At 32.1% G+C, this 14,145-nt stretch overlaps 3 non-coding genes across 3 annotated transcripts; all 3 read right to left on the bottom strand.

Annotated features, from left to right (window-relative positions):
- Positions 1-3,576: 3,576 nt before the first annotated feature.
- LOC139887445 (small nucleolar RNA Z43) lies at positions 3,577-3,678 on the bottom strand. Its single transcript, XR_011773277.1, has one exon. It is a non-coding gene; the product is annotated as a small nucleolar RNA Z43 (small nucleolar RNA).
- Positions 3,679-3,748: 70 nt separating this feature from the next.
- LOC139887440 (small nucleolar RNA snR60/Z15/Z230/Z193/J17) lies at positions 3,749-3,839 on the bottom strand. The gene has a single exon (XR_011773272.1). It is a non-coding gene; the product is annotated as a small nucleolar RNA snR60/Z15/Z230/Z193/J17 (small nucleolar RNA).
- A 190-nt stretch (positions 3,840-4,029) lies between these two features.
- On the bottom strand, positions 4,030-4,131 carry LOC139887446 (small nucleolar RNA Z43). Its single transcript, XR_011773278.1, has one exon. It is a non-coding gene; the product is annotated as a small nucleolar RNA Z43 (small nucleolar RNA).
- Positions 4,132-14,145: the final 10,014 nt, after the last annotated feature.

Raw genomic sequence — 14,145 nt, 5'->3', positions numbered from 1 at the left:
TGACTATCAATTGTCTCATTTAACAAACTAACAATTCAAATGTAGCAACATAAATAATCAGTAACGCTGGATCAGCCATCAACTTTTCAACTGAGCTGCTGTTTGATAGACTTATCTGTGCCGCTAAATCAACAGTTTGTTTCATTATCAATACTACACTTACGCCATACCTACGCAACATTCAAGAATGGGCATTTAGATGAGCGTTCTATGCCTTTTTAGGGCTTATAGTACCCACACGTTATTATGACCATAATGGCCTCACTAACATTTTTACAATATCAAAAAAAAATTATGGTTGCAGTGTTACTCTTTAAAGGTGTCATGATGTTAGAAAAATGTTGTTAAATAGAGACAGTAACATCATATTACATTGTAATGATCATAATTTAGAAATTTCCATCCAAGCGTCTAACATGTTAGCAAACTAAAGGAAACATCAACTAAAAGGCTTCATAATATATATACCTGTGTTTCAGAATAAGCAAAATCTGGAATTGACTAAATAACTTAGAATTATCTTTACTATTTTGCATATACAGACCCGGCACAACAACACTATTACAAATTACAAATACACAACAATAACATTAAATAGCTCGCGAACTCTTGAGACTCTTTTTAAGACTCGTTTTCATCTTCTTCTGTCGCCGTACTTGTTAGCAATCCTTACATCAGTATCAATAATTTCAAAATACATTTAAGTAAAGCATCAGCATTATATGGTCTATTGACACGAGCATGAGAAGTGAAACTAGATTAACATAAAATAGAAAAACAATACTTTCTACGTCGTGTTTATACAACACCTTTATTTTCTTAACTAGTACCTACAGAGGTAGGGACACTATGCCCAACGTCCCATCCACACAATATGCTGAGACAAAAGTACAAAACCAGGAACGGCAAAATGGATTTAATTAGTACCTACATTTAGTATATTAGCAAAAGAGTATGTTCGAGCAGGTGAACCTGAAAAAGCCGAAGCAGTTTTACAAATTATGAAGGAATTAAAAGTAAGCCCAAATGTGGTGATTTACACTACCATCATTAGCGGATGGTGCAGTGCAGGAAAAATGGATTATGCTATGACGGTTTACAATATAATGTGCAAAATGGGTATTTCGCCTTATTTAAAAACATTTGAAAGTCTTATTTGGGGTTATGGAGAAGCATGGCGTGCTATTGGTGTTACTAATGAAGCTCAGAGGATTATGGATTATGTTGAAGATGATGATAATGATGATTATAATGATAATGGTGATGGTAATGAAGATAGTGCTTATGAAAGAGTGACAAAAGATGAATATTTGGAAAGTGTGATTAATATAGGAAACGGGTCGCCAAGAAAAAAACTTTGGGCCGAAAGCTTAAGTAGTGTGACAAGAAAGTTGATTTTGATTGCACATAGTTGTCGATTTGGGGTGAAAGCCAAGTCAATGTTGCAAAAGCATGTTCAAGTGAAGGTGCATGTTGCATCAAACCACTATTACTCTTTTTTAAAACTCGTTTCATCTTTTTCTCTTGCCGTACTTGTTAGCAATCATCAGTATCAATAAGTTCAAAATACATTTATGTAAGGCATCAGCATTATATGGTGTATTGACACGAGCATAAGAAGTAAAACTAGATTAACATAAACTAGAAAATACTTTCTACGTGTTTATACAACACCTTTATTTTCTTAATGCAACTTCGACTTTTGTTTTAATAGTAGTTCATAAAGAGGAAGGGGCACAATCCCCGGCGTCCATCCACACACTCTGCAAGCAATCCTAACTAACTTATTAAAAAAGAGGTGAGCTTTCGGAGCCCCTACAAGTGACTCTTTAAAATAAAACCATTTGATTCAATTCATGAATTAGCCCACTATGAGAGGGAACATGATCACTTTCTTTCAAGACATATCTAATCAAACTGAATTGAATTGTAAGAATTGTCATGATCATTCACCTCCTAAGAGAAGGACGACTTACCTTACACAAGAAGATGAAAGACTTGTTACAGAGAGGGAATCATTTGCAAATTTCAAAAAGATTGAAGTTCTCAATTGAAAAAAAAATAAAATAATAAGTCTGCATTTGCTGGACGATTAAGTTCTGAATAATTCAAAACCTTTAATAAAAATGAATGATTTGGCACTAAAATTCAATTCAGAAATCTGAATAGTTCAAAACCCTATCATTCTCAATGAAATTCAACGATTGATAATGATTCTATATCAACACTTTAAATAACATAAAATTGCCATTTCATACTTATGCAGCATTCATATGCACAGTTAAACTATCACTACTCACTACTATCCACAATTACATGCACACTTAAAAACAACTTGATATCTTGATATCCAACCGACTGTAACTTTATTCAAAATATAGTTAAAACAACAAAATATAGGAACACTTTTAAAAATAATTTATCAAATCAAAAGCAAAATTCTAACACTTCAATACATGATAATAAACCTTCAAACACATAGAATTCATCTAATCAACAACAATCCATCCTTACTTGCATCGTTCCTAATCACATATCTAGTTTCAACTTAGATTTTTACAGTAAAAACCTACAGGATCCACCTCCATTCAAAATAATGGTAGAAATATCGTTATAAACTAAATTACTAATTATATCACCATTAATGGAAAAATATACTACTAGATAGATACGTTTAGCAAAGTAGCAATATATACTTATAGTCATAAGGTACATGTATATTTACAAAGAAAAACATAAACAAAAGATAAAACTTAAAATTTTTTGTTATAATAAAACATTTAAATCAAGTAATTAAATCTTTAATCGTGAAGTGGTGAAAAACAAATTGTGTTTATATATAAATCAATATGTATGTGCATATAGATGGTATATAAAAGATGAGTAATATTCATTTGAATCCATAAATTAAGTTGAGATCCAAGGGATCAATGCTATGGCGAAAAAAATCACATGTAATTGCAAAAAAATTCAAAAGTTTTTCAATCACATGTGATTTTGGCGCAACATGTCGCGCTCTCATTGGTCACTAAAATTTCAAGCGAATTAAAGCAAATTAATGAATGTAAGGGATTACAACTCTATAAAAAATACAATAAACATTAAAATTTAAAGTTGAAAAATATTGAGAACCAAACATGAATTTACCTATTGAATAATGTTCAAAACAGACCAAAGATATGAAAAGCAAAAACAAATGCGAAATAAATAGGGTATTAAAAGAACCATGGAACTGAATAGTAAAAGTTGGAAGATGAATGGTTCTGTTTTTTTTACTCTTGTTCAAAACAGCTTTCAGAGACAAATGGAACACAAATGAACACCAAACGATTCAACATTCTGTTCTGAATGGTCCCATTGAAAAGTAAATTAAATACAGAAAAACATAAAATAAATTCCATATGAATCAGCTAATATAATGGCATCATAAATAAAGAATTACAACATAAGTTGATTCAGACATATGCTTGTCATTGTGTAAGTTTTTCTTAATCATTTGCCAACAAAAGAAATAACATATACTCGGTAAGTAATAAATAAAAAATAAAAACCAAAAATACTAATTTAATAAAAATGAGATTCAGTTTATGGGTGGTGATATAACAGGATGGTCGGCAAGGTAATTATTCATTACCGTTACGACGAACGAGACCTTATCACATGGCGTCTTCATTATCCCAATTTCTTTTTAAATAATCTTAAAAATCATATGTTAATGTAAAAAAAATATAATGTTTTAATTTTTGAGAAAGTTCATCAGATAGGAGCGAAAGACTAATTTCTAATTTCTAATCACAATATATCATGTGAACTATGCAAATAGTCATCATTTGAACCTGTCAAATTACATTACTCCGTATATCATTTTCGAAATAAATATATATAAAAAGCCTCAGAAGGAAGGCAACATTTGTTGTAATCATGATTTTGATCATACAATACGCAATTAAACATGTAATCATCATTGGCGTGCTTAATTGAAGTAAAAAAAAAATATACAAAAATATTCAAAGATATAAAATAAAAATTAGGCTCAGTTTATGGGTGGTGATATAACAGGATGGTCGGCAAGGTGATTATTCATCACCGTTACGACGAACGAGACCTTATCACGTGGTGTCTTCATTGCCCTAAAATTTTTTTTTTTTTAAAAGACAAATAAATAAATAAAAATAATAAGAAAAATTACCAGACTAGAGGCTTAATTAAAGAACAATATGTCGAAATAGAGATGACGGCGATGTTAGGTTGAACAGATCATGCGTCTTCTACTTATAGATACAGATGGCTGCTAGGGTTTAGGTTTTATCGTTACACAGGAGGGATTTACTATTACTCCGTACTAAGCTGTATGCTAACGGACCAGACCTGGTCCTATGCAACTGGGCTTTAGTTATATGATGAATTGGGCCACTGTGGTATGTCAAGTCCAATTAGTTTGCTTTTCATATTTTCTCTTAGTTTTTTTATGTTTTTTTTACAAACTAGTTGTGTTCCCTCGCGTTGCGCCGGGTTTGTTAGGCGTTGCGGCAGTTGTTTACGGATATAATTTTTTGTATACAAAATGGCAATGGTGCCGCACATTGCTTAGCAACTTGAAAATAAGTTGCATATACAAAAACAAAATAGATGCATACACATAACACCAACTGACGAAAGTGTGTAAATTGTCCAAAATATATGCATACACTATGAGTTAATAATACATAACACACAAACACAATATGTTGGTTTCAGATCTGCAACAAATCGATCATCTGTTCAACATATTGAACTTATGAAGCCAATCTTGGACTTGTTAGATGGACAAAATTTGTACTTTTAACTAATTTCGTTAACATGCTTTCGAGATAAAGATTGAAGGTGTGCGTAAATTGTACCATCTGACTCGTAACGAATATTATATATAATATATTACATGGTGTTACCAATAGCTAAATTATAACCTTATACACATTCCATTGTTATTCATTGTTAAGGACGACCGTACTGAACCATCTTACTCATAACGCATTTTGATCCGTGACCCAACCTAACTCACCCATTTACCATACATGTTTGACTTGAAGACAACTTATGAACTACATTACTTTCTTAATATATTCAAGAATTACTAAAATGCTACAAAACAGTAGTTACAAACAGCATATATACAAAACAAATCAAACAACAATTGAAAAATTACCATGAGTCATAAGCCTTGCAGATAGTGAGCTACGTATGTGATAATGCTAAAAACGAACATATATTTCATAGCATTATCCCTCAAGAAAGACAAGCTTTTAGTTGCAACTGTTCTATTTACAAGTGATATTCGTTTAAATAATAAAAGGTGAAGACAAAAGACAGATTCGATGAATTGAAGACGCAAACGATCAAAAAGCTCAAAAGTACAAAATACAATCAATGAGGTTCCAATTATTGATAAGAAACGTCTCAAAATTACAAGAGTACAAGATTCAAAACGCAAAGTACAAGATATTAAATTATTCGCAAGGACGTTCGAAAATCCGGAACCGGGACCAGAGTCAACTCTCAACGCTCGACGCAACGGACTAAAAATTACAAGTCAACTATGCATATGAATATAATATAATATATAATTAATTCTTAAAATTAATATATATATTATATTATATTTAAATAAACGTCGGCAGAAGAAAACAACCAAATGTGGCTCTCCCCAGCTGGCCATGCGATCGCAAGGCCTGGAAGGCATAAATCCATGCGATCGCATGGTGCACAGTTCCAGCCCACATGCCTATAAAAATCGAGCTTTGGTGTAACACAAAACACATCTTTTTCTTCTCCTCATTCATACGTAGTATATATTTATATTTATATTTTAATTTTAATTTTAATTTTAATTCTAATAATAAGGGTATGTTAGCGAATGTTGTAAGGGTGTAAGTCAAAATTCTGTCCGTGTAACGCTAAAGCTATTTTTAATCATTGTAAGTTATGTTCATCCTTTTTACATTAATGTCTCGTAGCTAAGTTATTATTATGCTTATTTAATCCGAAGTAATCATGATGTTCGGCTAAAAATATTAAAATTGGGTAATTGGGCTTTGTACCATAATTGGGGTTTGGACAAAAGAACGACACTTGTGGAAATTAGACTATGGGCTATTAATGGGCTTTATATTTATTTAACTAAATGATAATTTGTTAATTTTAATATAAAGATTTACAATTGGATGTCCCTATAAATAACCATATACACTCGATCGGACACGATGGGCGGGGTATTTATATGTACGAATAATTGTTCATTTAACCGGACACGGGAATGGATTAATAGCCACTATAATTATTAAAACAGGGGTGAAATTATGTACAAGGACACTTGGCATAATTGATAATAAAGTATTAAAACCTTGGGTTACACTCAGTCGACATCCTGTGTAATTATTAAACAAAGTATTAAAATCTTGTTACAGTTTAAGTCCCCAATTAGTTGGAATATTTGACTTCGGGTATAAGGATAATTTGACGAGGACACTCGCACTTTATATTTATGACTGATGGACTGTTATGGACAAAAACCAGACGGACATATTAAATAATCCAGGACAAAGGACAATTAACCCATGGGCATAAAACTAAAATCAACACGTCAAACATCATGATTACGAAAGTTTAAATAAGCATAATTCTTTTATTTCATATTTAATTTCCTTTATTTTATATTTAATTGCACTTCTAATTATAGCACTTTTATTTATTGTTATTGTATTTAATTGCACTTTTAATTATCGTACTTTTTAATTATCGCAAGTTTATTTTATCGCACTTTTATTTATCGCAATTTCATTATCCTTATTTACTTTACGCTTTAAATTAAGTCTTTTATTTATTTAATATTTTACATTTTGTTTTAACTGCGACTTAAGTTTTAAAATCGACAAACCGGTCATTAAACGGTAAAAACCCCCCTTTATAATAATAATATTACTTATATATATATTTGTATTTTTATAAAATAAAACTAATATAGCGTTAAGCTTTGTTTAAAGATTTTCCCTGTGGAACGAACCGGACTTACTAAAAACTACACTACTGTACGAATAGGTACACTGCCTATAAGTGTTGTAGCAAGGTTTAAGTATATCCATTCAATAAATAAATAAATATCTTGAGTAAAATTGTATCATATTTAATAGTATTTTCTTGTAAAATTTAATAGTATTTAATGATATTCGTAAAGCTAAGGGGTATAAAATACTATTAAATTTTACAAGGAAATACTATTAAATACGATACAATTTTACTCAAGATATTTATTTATTTATTGAATGGATATACTTAAACTTTGCTACAACACTTATAGGCAGTGTACCTAATCGTACAGTAGTGTAGTTTTTAGTAAGTCCGGTTCGTTCCACAGGGAAAATCTTTAAACAAAGCTTAACGCTATATTAGTTTTATTTTATAAAAAATACAAATATATATATATAAGTAATATTATTATTATAAAGGGGGTTTTTACCGTTTAATGACCGGTTTGTCGATTTTAAAACTTTAGTCGCAGTTAAAACCAAATGTAAAATATTAAATAAATAAAAGACTTAATTTAAAGCGTAAAGTAAATAACGATAATGAAATTGCGATAAATAAAAGTGCGATAAAATAAACTTGCGATAATTAAAAATACGATAATTAAAAGTGCAATTAAATATAATAACAATAAATAAAAGTGCGATAATTAGAAGTGCAATTAAATATAATAACAATAAATAAAAGTGCGATAATTAGAAGTGCAATTAAATATAAAATAAAGGAAATTAAATATGAAATAAAAGAATTATGCTTATTTAAACTTCCGTAATCATGATGTTTGACGTGTTGATTTTAGTTTTATGCCCATGGGTTAATTGTCCTTTGTCCTGGATTATTTAATATGTCCATCTGGTTTTTGTCCATAACAGTCCATCAGTCATAAATATAAAGTGCGAGTGTCCTCGTCAAATTATCCTTATACCCGAAGTTAAATATTCCAACTAATTGGGGACTTAAACTGTAACAAGGTTTTATTACTTTGTTTATTAATTACACCAGGATATCAACTGCGTGTAACCCAAGGTTTTAATACTTTGTTAACAATTATGCCAAGTGTCCTTGTACATGATTTCACCCCTGTTTGAATAATTCCATAGACTATTAATCCATTCCCGTGTTCGGTTAAATGAACGATTATTCGTACATATAAATACCCCGCCCATCGTATCCGATTGAGTGTATATGGTTATTTATAGGGACGTTCAATTGTAAATCTTTATATTAAAATTAACAAACTATCATTTAGTTAAACAAATATAAAGCCCATTAATAGCCCATAGTCTAATTTCCACAAGTGTCGTTCTTTTGTCCAAACTTCAATTATGGTACAAAGCCCAATTACCCAATTTTAGTAATTAGCCCAACATCATGATTACTTCGTTTTAAATAAGCATAATAATAACTTAGCTACGAGACATTAATGTAAAAAGGTTGAACATAACTTACAATGATTAAAAATAGCGTAGCGTTACACGGACAGAATTTCGACTTACACCCTTACAACATTCGCTAACATACCCTTATTATTAGAATTAAAATTAAAATATAAATATAAATATAAATATATACTGCGTATGAATGAGGAGAAGGAAAAAATGATTTTTGTGTTACACCAAAGCTCGATTTTTATAGGCCTGTGATCTGGAACAGATGCTCATGCGATCGCATGAGCTTTACCCTTCAAGGCCATGCGATCGCATGGCCAGCTGGAGAGACTCAAAAGTCTTTGTTTTTTTATGCCGACGGTTTTTAATTAATATAATATATATATTAATTTTAAGAATTAATTATATATTATATTATATTCATGTGCATAGTTGACTTGAAATTTTTAGTCTGTTGCGTCGAGCGTTGAGAGTTGACTCTGGTCCCGGTTCTGGATTTTCGAACGTCCTTGCGTACAATTTAATATCTTGTACTTTGCGTTTTAAATCTTGTACTCTTGTAATTTCGAGACGTTTCTTATCAATAATTGGAACCTTATTGATTGTATTTTGTACTTTTGAGCTTTTTGGTCGTTTGCGTCTTCAATTCGTCGAATCTGTCTTTTGTCTTCACCTTTTATTATTTAAACGAATATCACTTGTAAATAGAACAATTGCAACTAAAAGCTTGTCTTTCTTGAGGAATAATGCTATGAAATATATGTTCGTTTTTAGCATTATCAAATATTCCCACACTTGAGCGTTGCTTGTCCTCAAGCAATATCGTCTTGAAATACTAGAATCACTTCTTTATTCTTCACACTTTGTACATCAGTGATTTCAATACGGCGGTATAAACAATGGTAGTAACGATGTGGTTTACAGTCTCACATGACTTATGAAAATTTAGATCCTTTAGGAAATTGGATCTTTATGAAAACATTTGATTTTTTTGAAAATTAAATCTAGCTTTTACCCTAGATAAGTTTTCTGGAATAACCCTTTACCGGTGTTTGCAAAATATTTTTATGGGTTTGGTGGGTTTCAGATTTGAAAATTTTAGCTCAAAACTTGCGATTTTGTGTCACCCACTTGCTAACCTTGTATTGGGAAAGCAACACGTTCAGTTTACTTGCTCCGTATATTACCTTTTGATAAACTACCATCCGGTTGTAAAGGAAAGCGTTGAACAAGCAACTGTTAAGGCAATGTCCCCTGACATGCTTTTAATTATGGTCTATAACGTGTCGGACGCAATTACTATCCTTGGTAGGAGCAATAGTAAAGATCATCCTATGATTTTTCGGTCTGGCACAAGGTCCTGTCTTCGACCATGCTATGCAACCACCGTTCTTACGGTTGACACCCGATTTGGTTCAGATGACCTAATGAATTCCAGATGAATTCCTAGGATTTTACGTTCAATGGTAATGAACGCATTGAAAATGGGTTTTCAGAAAACAAATCGGTTTGTAATTTTATCAAAATATTTTCTCGTTCAAGCTCGAGTTTAGATATCATTGAATTCCATGAGTTTGAATTCTCAATCTTTAAGGTCAATATCAAGGATTGAGTAATATCAGGCTTATAAGCTGATTTTTGATCTTTAAGGAGATTATCCTTTCTGGGGATCTGATTCATTAGTCTTATCCAGCTAATTTGCATGGTGCCCCCCATTGTATGAGATAAATCCTTCTCATGGTTAGGATAAATCTGACCACTTGGCGACCCTGTTTTATGCTGAGGTCCGTGGATTTCCTGCTGATTTTAGAGATGACTTTTCTAGATTTTTCATCAACCTACAGCTGGTCTGGACGACAACTTCATGACCTAAATCAAGAAGCGCGTTTCTTTTTCGAAATACTTTACTTCCTTTTAACGATGGAATTGATTCATCGTGTAGATCCATCTCTTCTTTTCTTTCATCGAGTAAAACAGTTTAGTTTAGTCCAAAGCAAAAGTATCTTCAATTATTTGTTACACAAATACGTGACATATGTTTAAGATAACTTGGTAATTTTTCCCACACTTGGCTTTTATTTTCCTTTTTATTGTCCTCTATTCCATTTTAAATGAATTTTAACATTTTGGTTTGTTTCTCAATTTATGTCCTTTCTGAGGTAACAATAATTTCGGTGTTAACACCTAGTTTTATCGTTCATAAATATGTATAAACATGATTTTGAATTCATTCAATTGGAAATTTTAAAAATTTTACTAGAATTGGGTAGTCAGTATATAAGACTAGGGCTGTTCTTTATTATCAGAGAGCACTAGATTATAATACAACTACTGCTTTACTAGTATTTTTAATGGTAACCAAGTGTTTTAAGTTAAAAATTTTTAAAAATCCGAAAGAATTTAACCCCTTCCCACACTTAAGATCTTGCAATGCCCTCATTTGCAAGAAATCAGTAACAATTTAATATTATTGAGGGTGATTAGCGTAGAAAAATGATTAAATTTTACCAAAGTTTCCAAACATATTGGCGTTTGTTTGCTGAATGATAAATGGTGCATATCATTTGTTCATTCCGTCTGTTGTTACATCACATTTATTTGTCATCTTGTCGTCAAAATTAGTAGCTTTTGCTGAACTTAATGCCAGTCTTTGAAAATGCGCTGTTTTACCCTGTTTTGTACAATTTACAATATACATACATACAAATATAAACATGCATGGCAATTTGAAATGGGACTTAATATCCCATTTTCAAATCCTAAATGTGAAATATTAGTACACAATAATAATAAAAATGATAAAGATTACATAAGTATATTCAATAACATAAGTTTAAACATGAATAAGTAAAAAGATAAAAACATAAAAATCATATAAATAACCAAATGGAACCAAATCAGTCTGGATAGGGGTTCCAGTTCATCTCATCAGGTGGGTTCCATTGTTGGTTATAGGTGTTCTGATAGGCTTGGTTATAGTCATACCGGTTAAAGGGTGGTCGGATATCGGAGCTGTGTGGCGAAAAATGAGCAGGTCGAGTAGGTACATAGTTATTTGGTACCTGATATGATAGCTGGCTCATGATCTGGTGCTGATGAACTACCCAGCTATCGTGTTGGCGTCGCCTATAATCCTCGTATACTCGCTCGGAGTTCCACTGCTCGTACATACTATGTCTGGCCGCGTTCGTCATTGCTTCCTCATATATACGAACGTGGACGTCAAGAATAGCATCTCGAAAGACATCCCTAATGTCTTCTGCCTCCTCCATTTCCTCGTCTGAGCCTCTCTCTACCTGAGGATGAGATCCCTCATAGGGTACTGCCTGGTTACGTCTACTTTTCAATACCTTAGCACCCACATAATCTTTCAATCCTAAGGGCTCAACCTGTTCTCTACAAAGCTGTAATGGACCCCCTTGGTTCCTATCAACACCTAAATACTCTCCAATGAGAGTAACAAAAATACCTCCTCCTATTATACTCCCGTCCTGCATTCCCTCTACCATTTTAGATAAATAAAAAGCAACACAGTAAGGGATATTGACAAAGCTTCTAGGATCCCGAATACACTTTAGGCAGAATAAATCATGTAAGGTAATTTTTTCTTTATTGTGACCTCTCTGTGTAATTGAGTTAGCCAAAAATCTATGAATAATACGAAGCTCGGCTCTGTCAATATGTGTATAGGAGTGTCCTCCTGCTCGTGTAAAAACATCAAAATGTGACATACGCCTCCAAATGGCGTCAGCGTCAAAGTTACTATCTACCCTTTCACCATAATGAATCAAATTTGTACAATCGGGTAATAGCAACTCACCAGGAGTATATATCTGTAAGGCCCTGGCCATGTCCAGCATGGACATTCTGTACATCCTACCGCCAAGGATAAACCTAAGAAATCTTCTATCATCTATTCTAACTATATTTGTATCAAGTGATACAGTACTCATCAACTCAACACACCATTCCTTATATACAGGCCTACGAATGGTGAAAAGACGTTCCCAATCTGTAAAAGAAGAACTGCCATACCTTTGTACCAAAAGCTGTCTAACACGGTCAGCTAGATGGACCGTTTCCAAAGGGGCCCAATCGATTACCCTTGGCACCTCTACATTTTTTGTTACCAATTTGAATTTGTTCCTTTGATATGTCTCGTAATCTCTCCATCTCCTATCAAAACTTAGATTAGGATGCAGAGTGTGCTCAGGAATCGTTGGGAATTCTACTAGCGGCCTCATTGGGAATACTATGAATTCATCAACAAACTGTACCGGATCATAATAAGGTATGTGCTGATCAGGCTGTTGTTGTGGTTCTTGTTGTGGTTCTTGTTCGTGTTGCATTTCTGGTTCTGGTGCTGGTGCTGGTCGTCTAGATGATGATGCTCATGAACCTCCAGTATCGGCTTTCTGCAAAACACATTAAACACAAAATTTGTGCATCCAAATATGCATTAGTGTTAGTAAAATAACAACTTAAAACAATCACTATAACATGTTAAATCAAAATTAAACTTATACACATTTTCACAATTTTTCACAATTCTACACTTTTCAAATAAGCACATATGAAAATGTATACAAAGTTCATAAGCTTTTAACTCAAATAACATGTCAAAATAGTCATTACTAATAATTAAACAAGTCTCAAATGGCAATTACATCAAATTAATCAAGTTCATGAATTTTGGACTTAAAAAGTCCACTTTAATCTCCAAAAATCATGTTTAGGATCAATGTTTGGATCATTTAACTATCTAAACATGTTACACTACTCAATTTAGCAATAATTCATGACAAAAATCGGCCATAACCTGTTTATATCAAAAAGCCCCAAATTGCTCAAGAACACAAACCCTAGATTTCTAAAAATTTTAAAGTTTTTGGCTTCAAATCATGTTAAATAGCATCAATCTAGGTTATACATGCATAAAATACTAACAATTTAACACTAATTACACTAGAAATTAACAAAATTGCATTAGGTAAAAAATTGGTAATTATCACAAAAACTAGGAATTTATAGAGTTTAGGGGTGTAATTTTTACCATTTTGCTGAAGAATGAGAATCTAGGCATGATTAGAGCAAGAAAAATGACGAATTACGGTGGAAAATTGCGAATTTTAGAGGTGATTTTGGGGTTGGTTCGTATATGTGTGTGTGTTTTTTGTGCAGAACAGCGAGCTGTTCTTTTTATCAAACTGGCCTGGAATCCAGCCTCATGCGATCGCATGAGGTTGAAGAGTAAACCCCATGCGATCGCATGGGGTTCCGGGTACAGTACTTTCGGATTTTTTTTTTTATATAAAACCTTATTCTTAATAAAACATAAAATTAATAAAATTTTAAAAATTTGTTTCTTTTTAGGATGAGGGCGTTTCGGATCGATGTCCTAGTCTGTCTCTCGACAAAAATTTTAAAATTTGTCAAATCAAATCGCGGTTTTAAAAGTAAAGATTTTTGGATTTTTTAATGTTTTTGGCATACTTTAATTCAATAAGATTAAAAATAATGATAATAAAAGTTCTCGTCCCTCCCTCGGGTAAAGCAATTTCGGTTCAACGACCTAGTCTTCAACTCACGACGAATTTTAAAAATCATATTTTTAACTTAGCGAAATAAAGTAAATTTTTGTTTTTAAATTCACACCAAACTTAAATTTAAAATGCATAAAATTAAAAATTCATATTAA

This window comes from Rutidosis leptorrhynchoides, chromosome 1 (assembly GCF_046630445.1).
Source record: "Rutidosis leptorrhynchoides isolate AG116_Rl617_1_P2 chromosome 1, CSIRO_AGI_Rlap_v1, whole genome shotgun sequence".
Lineage (NCBI taxonomy): Eukaryota > Viridiplantae > Streptophyta > Magnoliopsida > Asterales > Asteraceae > Rutidosis > Rutidosis leptorrhynchoides.
This window is presented reverse-complemented; position numbering and strand designations above follow the sequence as displayed.